Raw genomic sequence first — 12514 nt, forward strand, 5'->3', positions numbered from 1 at the left:
ATCCCTCCATCCTAACTTACCTTAGACTGGATGTCCATTTTTAACTCAATCTAACTTCCCTGAATGTCTGTACCCAGTTCAAATGTAAATCTCATGGCAGGAACAGAGAAAGGATACATAAAGCAATTAATAGGTCTTTGAATGTTACTAGCAGTAGCCCAGAAAATGCAAAAGTGAAGGGGAGGGGCAAATAGATTTTGCCCAGTACCTTAGATTTCTTATGGACATTAGGAAGAAAAAAAAGTTGGGTCTTTTTTTAATGAGATAAATGCAAGGGCCTGGACCAGCTGACCTTGTGTTGACCCTTCCAAGTCTACTTTCCTATGAAACCATTAAAAATTCAGACAGCTTTTCATGTAACATGATTCTCATCCATAGCATAACTGTAGCCACCAGAGGAGAAATTCTGTCTTGAACATGAAAACTGGTATAAGTAAAAAATTAATCAGAAATTATATAATTCCATGGAAAATCTCTGGCTTTATAATTGGCATTTTTAAGCATTTCACTGAAAGATTCCCAAGCAGTGCTGCTGTTTGCCTCATTAACAGAAAAGTTTTCCTTTCTGGTATGTTGAATTTAAATGCTGTCATCTCATATAATATTCATAACAATTCCTTTTGTTTCATCCCACATTCATGATGTTCCTTGTCTAATGGGCAACTTAACTATTCTGGAAAGTGGAGATATGATTCATGACCCACTGAAGATTTTTCTGAATACCTGTGTTACGTCTGTTAGGTTTCCCTGATGTAATATGCAGCTATACTTCTTTTTCTGTTCAGAACTCAACACATGAACACAATTTTACAAAGAGTCCTTCTCATCCAATGAAAATGTTGCACATTGTCTTAATTAAAGACAAGCAGCTGGTATAACCTGGTGTTAAAACTTGGCTCTTGTGACTCCATGCTAGAGGAAGAAGGTCAGATTATAATATCTGTTATATCCATGGAAAACACTTAGTAAGTCCATAGTATCTGGTCCAAATGGTTTATGGATCACATTCTTTTTGTGGAGAGATTTGTTAAGGGAACTTCATCCCTTAATTCTAGTATTTTGCTGTGCAGTGGTCTAAATGCTCCTATACTGTGGTCTGCGACCTTGAATCTACAGTTTTAAGAGGATCCCTTCTGTCCCTCCCTCTCCCTAGGCCTTTCCCACCAATTTCTGCACCTGCTTGCCTATTTCTGTCGTTGTTCTTGTAGAGTTAAGAAAAACACAGCTCAGAGAGCCGCTCTAATTAAAGTGCCTGCAGTGTCTCATGTATCAGCATTGCTGCACTGCAAAATGGCAGGGGGGAGGGCTCTTTAGCTAAAGCTCATCAAATAAGCTTTTGTTCAAGCATCCCCACCACCATTCTGAAGCACAGGGAGCTGATACATGAGATGCAGAGGCTGGCTGAAATGTTCCAGCAGACTCGATTAACCCTACGTGTCACATGTCTGATTCCTAGCACAGGTTTATTGAGATACAAAAATGCAACTGCGATTGAAACTGTGATGTGTTAATTCCAATGCTTAGCATGTGGTAAAAAAATGGTCAGTTGCTATGAAGGAAGTACAAGTGAATTTATGCTACATGCATCTCACATTGCACATATTTATTATGTATTTTATTGTCATTATTTTATGTATATGTCATTTTCCCCCAAAAATCTCAGGGTGGCTTCCAGTGAAAACAATATTAATTATGATAACAGATAAAACATTCAAGTAAAATAATATTAAACAAGTCACAAAACAGTGACCTAAACTATACCCAGGAACTGAATCCCACCTTTTAGGAGACTGCCCCTTCCAAAAGAAAGAAAGATGTCAAGGCTTGGGTTTTAGCAGGTCCCAAGAAGGAGGGAAAATGCTCTTGATTGATCTCAGGTACAGTAGAACCTGTGTTATCTGGCATCCATGGGGAATGGGGGGTGCCAGTTAATTAAATATGCCAGTTATCTGAAAGTTATACTTACGGTTCATAAAATTTTCCAAGTATATAAAACTTTTCAAGAGAGAAACTAAGCCTACATTTTAACACAACATGCTTTTGCTTCTGTCCTCTGCTTGTTGATGACGTATTCGTAGTCACAGTTGCAGGATGGGCGAGATATTCAGCGATAAAGTCCTGATCCAGCACAAGCACAATGCAATGGTAATGGCAGATGGCGGTTATTTACAATTGAGATGGCTATCGGAATTTTTCTAGATACACGAAGGAAGGTTTGTATTGCCATCTATGACAGATGCCGGTTAATAGAGCATTCCAGATGGTAAAGTGCTGGATAACACAGCTTTTACTGTATTATGGTGACCTTTCTTATGATGCTCATAACAGAGGAGATGGCCTCTCAGTTTCACACGGCCCACACTAGGGCTGTGCAAAGCTTTGGTCCCTGATTCAATTAGGTAAAGATTTGGCCTGATTCATTGGCCAAATTTCTGAATCTGAATCGAATCAGGAGACCATTTAATCTCTCCAAATCAAATCAGAACCCTCTGAATTGATTCAGAGAGATTTAGAAAGATTTGGTGATTTGGACATAGACACAGCTTTAAATATTTTTTCTACATACTTACAGGTACCAGGAGGTTTGGGAATGCTGTGATGGTGGGGTGGATGGAGCATCCCACAGGAGCATGGGGCGCTCCCCAGCACACTTGGCAACACACCCAGAAGTGGACCAAAAGCACTCCCAGTCCCCTTCTGGGTCTGCCTGGGAGCATGCTGCCCCCCCGTAACCTCCTCAGTTCGGTGACTGGTGCTTCCTGGATCGGGGGGGCACCCAGAGCCCCCCTGTGGCCAATTGCTGAGCCAGGGGAATGCAGGGGGGACCCCGGTACTTCTATTCCACTTCCAGGTTCACCACCGAGCATGTGGGGGCACTCCCCTGCACACTCTGGTGAGACACTCCATCTGCCCTGCCATCGCAGTGTTCACAAGCCACACCTGGTACCTCAAGGTATGTAGAAAAAACATTTAAAGCTGTTTCTATGGCTGAATCAGTGATTCTCCAAATGAACATCAAATCTTCAGATTCGGATTTGGCCAAATTGAATTGGGAACAGTGATCTGAATCAACTAATTGAATCATGGTCCCTGATTCAGGCCAAATCTGAATAGAATACAGCCTGTTTCACACACCCCAGTCCACACCATTATAAGGCACAAAGTACTCCCTCTCCTCAAAAATAAATAAAAATTATGGGAAGAGTGAAAGCGAGAAACAAGGGACTGCAACACAGTCTTCTGCAGTATATATTGCTCAGGGTTTGGTTCAGAGGAACTTGAACTGTACTGAATCCATAAAAACTCCTGTGTTTTCCTGCTTGTTTTTTATGGCAGTCTTCTCTGAAATGAGTTCTTAAAACAGAACCATCCAAGACAGCATCAATTAAAGTAGCTATGCCTAACAGAAATGGATAGTGACAATAAATCCATATATGTTTACAAATGGTTCTGTAAGTATCTGAAAGTAGCCAATGTTTCTGTGGTGTAATTTCTACACAGATTTTTAAAGGAATGTCTTAATTTTCTGAAGCTGGAACTTTACTTTGGAAACTGTATCCCTTTCCCAAATCTCCATGTCATATAAGAAATATCTTTCTGTGTGCATAACACTTTAGTTTGGTGAAAACTCCAGATTTGCACTTCCTTGTTCTGCTCACAATCATTATCCTGACAATATTTACTTTCTTGAATTTAATTCTGACTAAATACATTCTGACAAGAATTCTTGGCCTACAGATTATTTACGGGCAGTTTGTTTCCAACACTGTACTTTCTTACATGCAGCATATGCCCCTGCCCCTTCCCCCCTATTCTTGTGCCTGTCTCCTAGGTGCCTGTTCCCCTTCCACTTGCTCCCATGTGCCTATCCTTCCCGCTACTAGCTCCCTTGTCTCCCTATCCCTGCCCCCCCACACTGCCTGTCCCTGGCCCTGCCCCTTATGCCACCTGCTCTCCTACTCCTTGCCACCTGATGCCTGTGCCTGCCACCTGCTTAGTCCCCAGTGCCTGCCCCTCTACACCCTGCTTCCCTCGCCCCCTGTATTCCCCTACCACCACTTACCTTCTGGACAGCAGCTTTGGCTCCAGGGCAGTCAGCAGTAGCTACAGCCTGGTCTGGTCTGGGAGAGTACCATGGTACCAGTGGCAGCAATTCCAGGCCCAGCCTGATTGGGCCTGAGGTGCTGGAGCGAAGACTGGAGCTGAAAGCAGGCTTCATGGTCTCCCTTGCACTTTCACCCAAGCTAAACACCAAAGGTCCCTCTGTACCATTCTGCATCCCATGCACCCCTTCCTCTACCACATGAGCACCTCTGGCCTGGGCAGGTGACAGCTGGGCACTGCCAGCTGCCCTGAGCCTTAGAATAGCACTCAAATCTAAGGCAAGGCTTTCTTTTCCCTACAGTGATTTGGGGGGGGAGGAGGGGAGGGGGAGGTTGCAGGAATTTGTCTTGGATTCAAGTAAATCCAGTAACAAACTTACCCAAGCTAAAGGGCCCAAGAGCAGAACTGGCAAGCACACTCAGAATTGCTCTAATGCTGCGGCATTACCTTATTTTAAGATGTGGCATGGATGGAGTAGGAAAGAATGGTGGACTTCTTGTTGGCAGTGCCCCTGGGCTCTAAATGGAGTGGTGTAAATAAGATGGTGCTTTCCATCTTCTTCCATTTCTCCTAATTATGCAGTCTTCGGTTAAAATTGCAGAGGAACCATCCAGTGAATTCTGTTAGAGTTGTTTCAGTGACCTTGGGAGGATCAGAGTTGGGTCCTTGGATACATATTCTTTTACTCTTTGAAGTTTATAGCCAAGGTGGAAGACAAACACATGTCCACAGAACTGCATCTCTGTACTTCCTTCTTGTAAGCTGTATCCAAAGATTTTTTGCACTTTTCCTTTTTTTCAGTTGCACATTCTAGTCAGGTATGTTTCAAACTGGAAATTAATTAGTCAGTGTTTAGAGAGTATCTAAACAGAGCTAGTGAAGTACATCTGCATACTAATGAGGTGGCATCTTAGGTCTTTATAACCATAAGCAGGATTTAGAAAATAGATATAGAAATTCCTAGCATTGCTGAATCTGGCAGGCAATTGGCCTTGGAGAAGTAAAGCACAGAGGGAGTAATGCAATCTTGCATTTGAATGAGCAAGCATATGATTCAAAAGCAGTAGGAAACATTATCAATGTGGCTTTGTAAAAAAAAAAGGAACAACCACCAGGCAATGGTGATTGTTGTTTTGTACTGCAAGGTGAGGTACATTTAGACAGGTAATATACAAGAATATAAGCTCCCAAATATTATTATTTAGATCTGGACTGAACCTGTATGAAAGAGAGTCTGTGATCAGAGTAGGAAACTTATAAAACAAAATGGAAAATGCATTGTATTAATCGGAGAGGATTTTCAAACTGAGTCAAAGAGTAAGTAGTTTGCTTTTCCTTTCCTCTGGTCAAAGAGATTTGGACTCTGTTTCTTCATTAATGCCACTGTAAGGGTTCACTAAAGGGATCACCAGAAAATAAATCAAAGAGCTCCTGGCTCCTGCTGGCTTGAGAACAAGGCATGAAGATAGGCTTTTGAATTCCAATATTCCACATGGCTGATAGTGTATAGCATTGTGGCTTGAATACGAGGGCACAATTGCTTAAGAATGCTTAAAAACAATATTAAATGTTTTCTTAATGTCACAGATTCTAAGGATTCAGTACTTCATGTGTGAGAAATGAACTATTGGTGTTTGTGTTGCTGATGTAGGCTGCTTGGATAAAAATCTGTAGTTAGAAGTTCGAAATCAGTTCTTGATGTAGGCCGTGTTATTGATCATGCTCCTTTATAAATAACATACTTTCTTTAATTGTGTGTAATTCACTACTGTTTCACTCTGGCCTCAGACGGCCCCTGCACAGAGGCTGAGATTCTAGGAAACTACAGAGGTACAGCACTCCCCTGCTAGAAAGTATTCTCAAATGCAGCAGGGTGAAGGCAGTGGGAGTCTATGGATGTTACTCTTAAAATACCAATAGAAGTTTCTAAAGAATAATGTCCCTTCTGGAGGATTATTTTACCCATCTCATGTGGATAATGATATAATACTCTATTCAGTTCTACAGGAAGTTTCAAAGGAGATATGAAAATGTTAGAATTTCTTTTTGATTCTGTGATTTTTTTAAATAAAGGGCATCTCTATCAATGCACCATGCAAAGTACTGCACTGAGTGGGGGGAAGGACATGACGGCTGCAGGAGGGATTCAGACAGCCTACTGGCTATAGCAGTTGACAAAAAACTATTTTTAAAGTGTTGAGAGGATACTTTGGAAAACATTTCTCTACTTCTGTCATTGCATCCCTTCACAAGCTGCCTGGTTTATCTATTACAGCTTTTTCTCCCTGTGTCTCTGACCTTCTGTACTGCCCTCATGTCAGGGAGCATTCCCTTCAATTGTGTGCTGAGCAACCTTGTTTTGCTTAAAGTTCCCTTGAAGTTTCTCCTTTGACAAGCTGGTTACCTGAGGTGTTACACTTTCATCTTGTGCCTCATCTCACCTTTCTCATGCTACGAGAGTTATAAATCAAAAAATGTTTTAGGTTTGTTGGTAAGACTGAATTTTGTCCAAGACACAACAGACTTTCTTAAAAACTTAAAAACATAGTCCACCTTTCCAGAAATACCCTCCTAGCCACCATGGATGTTACCAACTATTTACCAACATCCCACAACAAGATAGCAGCTAAGCCTGCCTTACATATTTACAAGAACAAGATTACAACTCGGAGTACAGACCTAAAGATATTACTGAACTTACACATTTCATCCTCACACCCAAAAAGTTCATTTTCAATAACCAAATACTTCATCCAGACCATAGGCACAGCTATGGGCACCAAAATGTCCCCACAATATGCTAATCTTTTTATGGACCACCTGGAAGAAGAATTCCTCAAAAAATGCACCATCCATGCTGTACCTAAGATATACAGATGACGTCATCATTTGGACTGAAGACCTGCAGTCTCTGATTGATTTCCATCACAAATTCAGTAATCGTCACCCTTCCATCAGACTCTCTCTTGCATACTTGACTACCAACATTTCCTTTTTAGACACTATGATCAATATCCAGAATGGCAAAACACAAGCCACCATATACAACAAACCCATGGATCAATATACATATCTACTAGGGCTGTGAGAAGCTTCAGGTGGTGATTCAACTTGTAGGAGATTCAGCCCAATTTGGTGGCCGAATTTCCAAATCCAAATTTGGATTTGAATTGAATCAGGGGACCAATTCTAAGGTCCAAACCAATTCAAAGCTCTCCAAGTCTTCAGCAAAGATTCAGAGAGCTTTGATGATTGGGCAGTCCCCGGTGGCTACAGCAGGGAGCTGCAGTTACTCGAGGGGGGACCGGAGGGGGACCCCTGCCAGTGCTCCCAGCCCCCCACCTACTCCCCTAGCCATCCCAGCTCCCAGTATTTAAAAAAAAGCCCCGATGCTCACCGGGTGCTGCCGGGTGGGGGGGTGGTTCCTGCAGCCTCCCATTGTGCCATGCTGCATGGGGAGGCTCTGCCATGAGCCCCACAACCCCCCCTTTTCCCCCAGCCTCTCCACAGGTACCCGCCTGGGCCAGCTCTGACCCTCTAAGAAGAAAAAAAAGCCAAGGAAAGCCCCAGGGCTCACTGCTCCTGCAGCGGCTTCAGGGGCTTGTGCAGAGCCACCCACATGGCTCTGGGCTGTGGGGATGCAGCAGGGATTGCCTCCACTGCCAGAAACAATGACTCTGGGATTTTTTTTGTTTTTGTTTTTTTCTTAAAGGGCCAGAGCTGGACCATGCAGGACACCCATGAGGGGGCTGGGGGAGCGATGCAGAAGGTCATGGGGCTCGTGCAGAGTGTGGGGCAGTGGAGGGCAGCAGGGATTGCCCCCTGCCTGGCAGCACCCAGTGAGCTGGGGGTTTTGTGTTTTACAAGTGCCAAGAGCTGGGGGCAGCCATTGCCGGGCTGGGAGAGGGACGGGGGATGGGCCTGGCCTGGCTTATTCAGATTTGGCAGAATTGAATCGGGACAGTGATTCAAATCACCAAGTTGAATCATTGTACCTTGAATTGGCCAAATTTGAATCCAGAGGGAATACTAGCTGCTTCACACAGGCCTAATATCTACACAGAACTAGCAATCACCCTAAACACCCCAAGAAAACTGCAATATATAGCAAGCCCTCTGATACCACAGAATTTGCACTGTGGAAAATACCCGCAATCGTCACCTCGCAAATCTCTAAAGGGCTTTCACCCAACAAAAGCACTCCTCTGGATAGATAGATTGCACTTTTGAAAGAGCCCCCCAGATACCACATGAAGAATTGCTGCAATACAAAAAGAAAATCCCCATGAATCACACAGCATTAGTTATAACATACCATTCTTCCCTGGAACCTATAAAGACAATCGTCACACAATTGCAACCCATCCTAGAAGATTACCCAGTTCTTAAAGAGATCTTTCCATGACCACCCATCCTAGCTTTTCAACAAGCACTGAACCTCACCAACCTCATCACCAGAAGCAAACTACTTATGACCCAAAGCACACCGAATGGATCCAGACCATACCAGGACAAGAAATGTAAAATCTGCCAACACATCTCTACCATTCTCACAATATCTACAAGCCACAATGGAACCATCAACATTCCTGGATCTTACACCTGCACCTCCAGAAATGTTACATATCTCATTCAGTGCACTAAATGCCCCGATGGAAAATATGTAGGAGAAACCAAACAACAACTGCATACCAGAATGAATGCACACTGAAAATCTATCAAAGACAAGAATACCCAATTATCTATAGGTATACACTTCTGACAAGACAATCATTTTCTCTCCAATCTCTCAGTTCTAATCCCTAGAGGGAATTTACAAAACACCTTTTGTAGATGAGCCTATGAACTTCACTTCATAAAACCACTAGATACAAAAAACCATGAGCTAAATATAGACATGGGATTTATGGCATATTGTAACTTGCTTGCCATCTGATAATCCCAGGTAACCTGTCCGCATTTTATCAGCTACATTCCATCACCAATTCTACATTCCCTCTTCCCCCACCCCACCAATCTGCCTCACATGTATTGTCTCCCATTCCCTCTGAACCGCACTGCCATGCATTTGCATTTTCACGTCTCTGCATTTTACATATTGGCTTCTATTCTACCCAGGAGAGCACACAAAGACCAACAGACTCTCCCTCTGCCTGAAGAAGGGTGTTTGTGCTCAAAAGCTTGCAAAGAATAATTTTTTCCAGCTAATTAGTTGGAAAAATAAAAGATATCACATCTACCCAAAGAACCAAGTCAGGAAAAGTGCACTCCACAAAAGGGATGCATTCTGCGAATGGAGCAGACTAGTAATTCTGTGGTATATTCAGACACAATTTATAATGGAAAGTTCCATTTTACTATGAAGATGCAATACCAATACACTGTATGAGAGAGAGAAGAACTGCTGCCATGCAGATTCCCTATTATGGAGGACTTTCAGCCAGTTTGTGGAGTAGAAGAATTATTTTGACTCTTCACAGCATTAAAGCTCCCATCTTGGCCACTCATTGAATTTAAAGTTTGCTTTTGTAAGCCTTCTGGAAACAAAAGAAGACAAATATAGCTTCTGAAAACACCAGGTGCTGTATAAGAAACTGGTAGATCTGTTACCAGTTTTCCTGGGAAAACTTATCCATTCCTCCTCAGTTATTTATTTATTTAATTTATTTTTCACCACTGATTTTAGAAGCCAGTAATATGCTGGCTCAGCCTTTCTCATCATCAGGAGAAATAATATGATGCAATTTGAAGTCTTTGAACTTGATTGCAAATCAGTGTCAAATGTCAATACACATTTTTTTGCTATTCAGTACTCGCCAGGGGACAGAGAGAATGATTTACATTACCAGCTTAAACATTTATGAAAAATAGGTAAAAGTAATGTAAGACAAAGCTGATATACCCAAATAATATTCTAATAGCACTGCAGACCTAATCGTAGGCTCCATGCTGCCACAGTAACTAATTCATTAAAAAGCATTCCTCTATCTCCATGTACTTTTTATGACAACGGGGGACTTTTTTTTCAAATGAGTGAGCACAGAGGGAAGGTCTTGCAGAATTTCTTCTCTGTTTTGATTATTTTCTTTATCAAGAATGATTTTGTCAAATGAATACCAGGAGTGAGGGTACTGGGTAGGGGGGCAGGCTGTGGGTTGAGAGTGAGGGGCAGGGGCAGGGGCAGGGCACTAGCATATCAGTGCTGCTCAGCGCTGCACATCCTGGTTAATGAAGGGGGTAAGGGTAGCTCTGATTTTTCTATGACAAAAAAGCCAAAAGTAAATGCCAAACTGTATAGATATTTAGAATTTATTCTATTATGATGAAAGAGGCACTGGTAGGCTTCCAAATTACTTTAAAATTGTAAATATATCAATAAAACATTGCCCGACTGATTTGATCTCTCTCTCTCTCTCTCTCTCTCTCTCTCTCTCTCTGTGCATGTGTGTGTGTGTGTGTGTGTGTGTGTGTATGTGTGTGTATAGTGATCTTTTGTTTTAATTATGGAAGAACATGGATTTTGGAATATTTTAAAGAGTGACTTTGGAATTTTTCTATTGGGGATTTTGCAGTTTTTAAATAGAGGACTCGAGAATACCTGCTAGTGAGCCAAGTAGCAGGACCCAAGCAGAGGAGCCTGTTCAGAGCTGGCACCCAGGACCCAGCTGGAGGTGGCTGACCTCCTGGCCACTGAGAACATCTTCTGGGCAATAGCTGCCTAGATGGCCGGGCGGTGGCACACATGGCAGTAGTACTACACGAAGGCCAATTGTGCAGCCACTGGCAGCTGGCTCAGTGGTGCAGACACCTCTACTGGCCGTGCAGTTCCCATTTGGGTCTGGCAGGCCTTCAGCCTTGGGGTCACATGCTGTGACGGGTGGCAGCAGGTCACAGCCAGGCAGCAGCAGTGGGTAGAGGGGCAGAGAACTCTCAGGAATGCTTCAGCAGTCCATCTGGCACAAGGGGTAGTGTCCCCAGATACCAGTTGGCCAGACCACAGAAGCTCCTGTCTATTTGTCCATTCAAAATTGCTGTGGACTGTAAGGCCCACCCAGTAAACTAGTAGTCCCCACCATATGGGGGCTAATGGGTGAATGAAACAATTGATTTCATGGGACAACTAAGGAAAAAAACAGGATAGGAGTGGTGTGGGTGGTCAAAGGGTCAAAACATGAAAGGAAGTGCTCTGGAGGGGAACACCAAGCAGAACCCCCCTGGGCCACACCCATCAGTCCTCAAAGGCATCCAAGGAGCTGGTAGACACCACCCACTGGTGCTTTGCCCAGAAATTTGCTTGGGCAAGTGAGAGGAAAGCAGCCCCACAGTCTTTGGGTACCTTCCCAACAGAGCCTCCTTCCTAGTCTAGTACAGGGCCCACTTGGCCAGGGCCAGGAAGAGGTTGACCAGGAGATCCTAGGACTTGGTGGGACCACAGAGGGGGTGACCAAGAACAAAAAGGTGGTCCAAACTAGCATTTGTTGCACTGGGTTTAGATTGATGTGCCTTAATTTAAGGTGTCTAAACTTCAATGGAGAGCAGAGCATGCAGGCACTTGAGGAGTCTGGTGGGGGAGTAGAGATAGTGGGTCTACAGTGTGGGTCCATGGGAGGTGAGGGGTTGGTGCTCCTGTGGAAGATGGAGAGGGGATTGCAAACTCTGGGGAGTGGGTAGTTGGGGGGCTTAAAAACAACCTGGTCAGGTTTTGAAGAAGAGGTAAAAACAGCAGGCATTTGCTAGCCTGGAGTAACCCTTTGTAGAACAAGTTAACCCTTTATTGATCTAAAATTAGTTCACCTCCTAGGTGAATTAACTTAAATTGGGCATGCTATTTTGGGGGTGATTAAGTCTTATGAATGCCCACACAGCCAGGCATTTAGATCAACCTAACCCTGCACATACCCAGTGCTAACAAGGTTTGGATTTCATGGAAGAGCACACGCAAAATTCTTGTTAATTTTTCTGATTTTTGCTCTGACTTGAAATAGATAAAAAGGCATGATAACCAATTTATAACAGAGAATCAGAGTCATACCAGGAATAGTCATGGTCATCAGAGAAATGAAAGTTCATATCTCAAAATGGACTTACTATGTGACCTTAATAAAGTCACTGTGGCTTGTATTGCCTGTGTAAAATTGAACAAAACACCTACTTATGTTTGTAAAGCATTAAGAAATATGCTGAAAAGTGCTGCACAACTACTATCTCCTCTTTTCTTTTGATTTGGTACACAAACCTAAGTGTATTTATAATAATTTGAAGTGACTGACAGTTTATGAAAAAGAACCCGGGGAAGATCTTAGAAAAGTTTATTAAAGAGGACATCCTTAATGGACTGGCCAGTGCCAACATCCTGAGGGATAGCCAGCATGGGTTTGCTGCAGGTAGGTCTTGCTTGACCAATCTCATT

Source organism: Crocodylus porosus, unplaced genomic scaffold, assembly GCF_001723895.1.
Source record: "Crocodylus porosus isolate Cpor-Errol unplaced genomic scaffold, CroPor_comp1, whole genome shotgun sequence".
Lineage (NCBI taxonomy): Eukaryota > Metazoa > Chordata > Crocodylia > Crocodylidae > Crocodylus > Crocodylus porosus.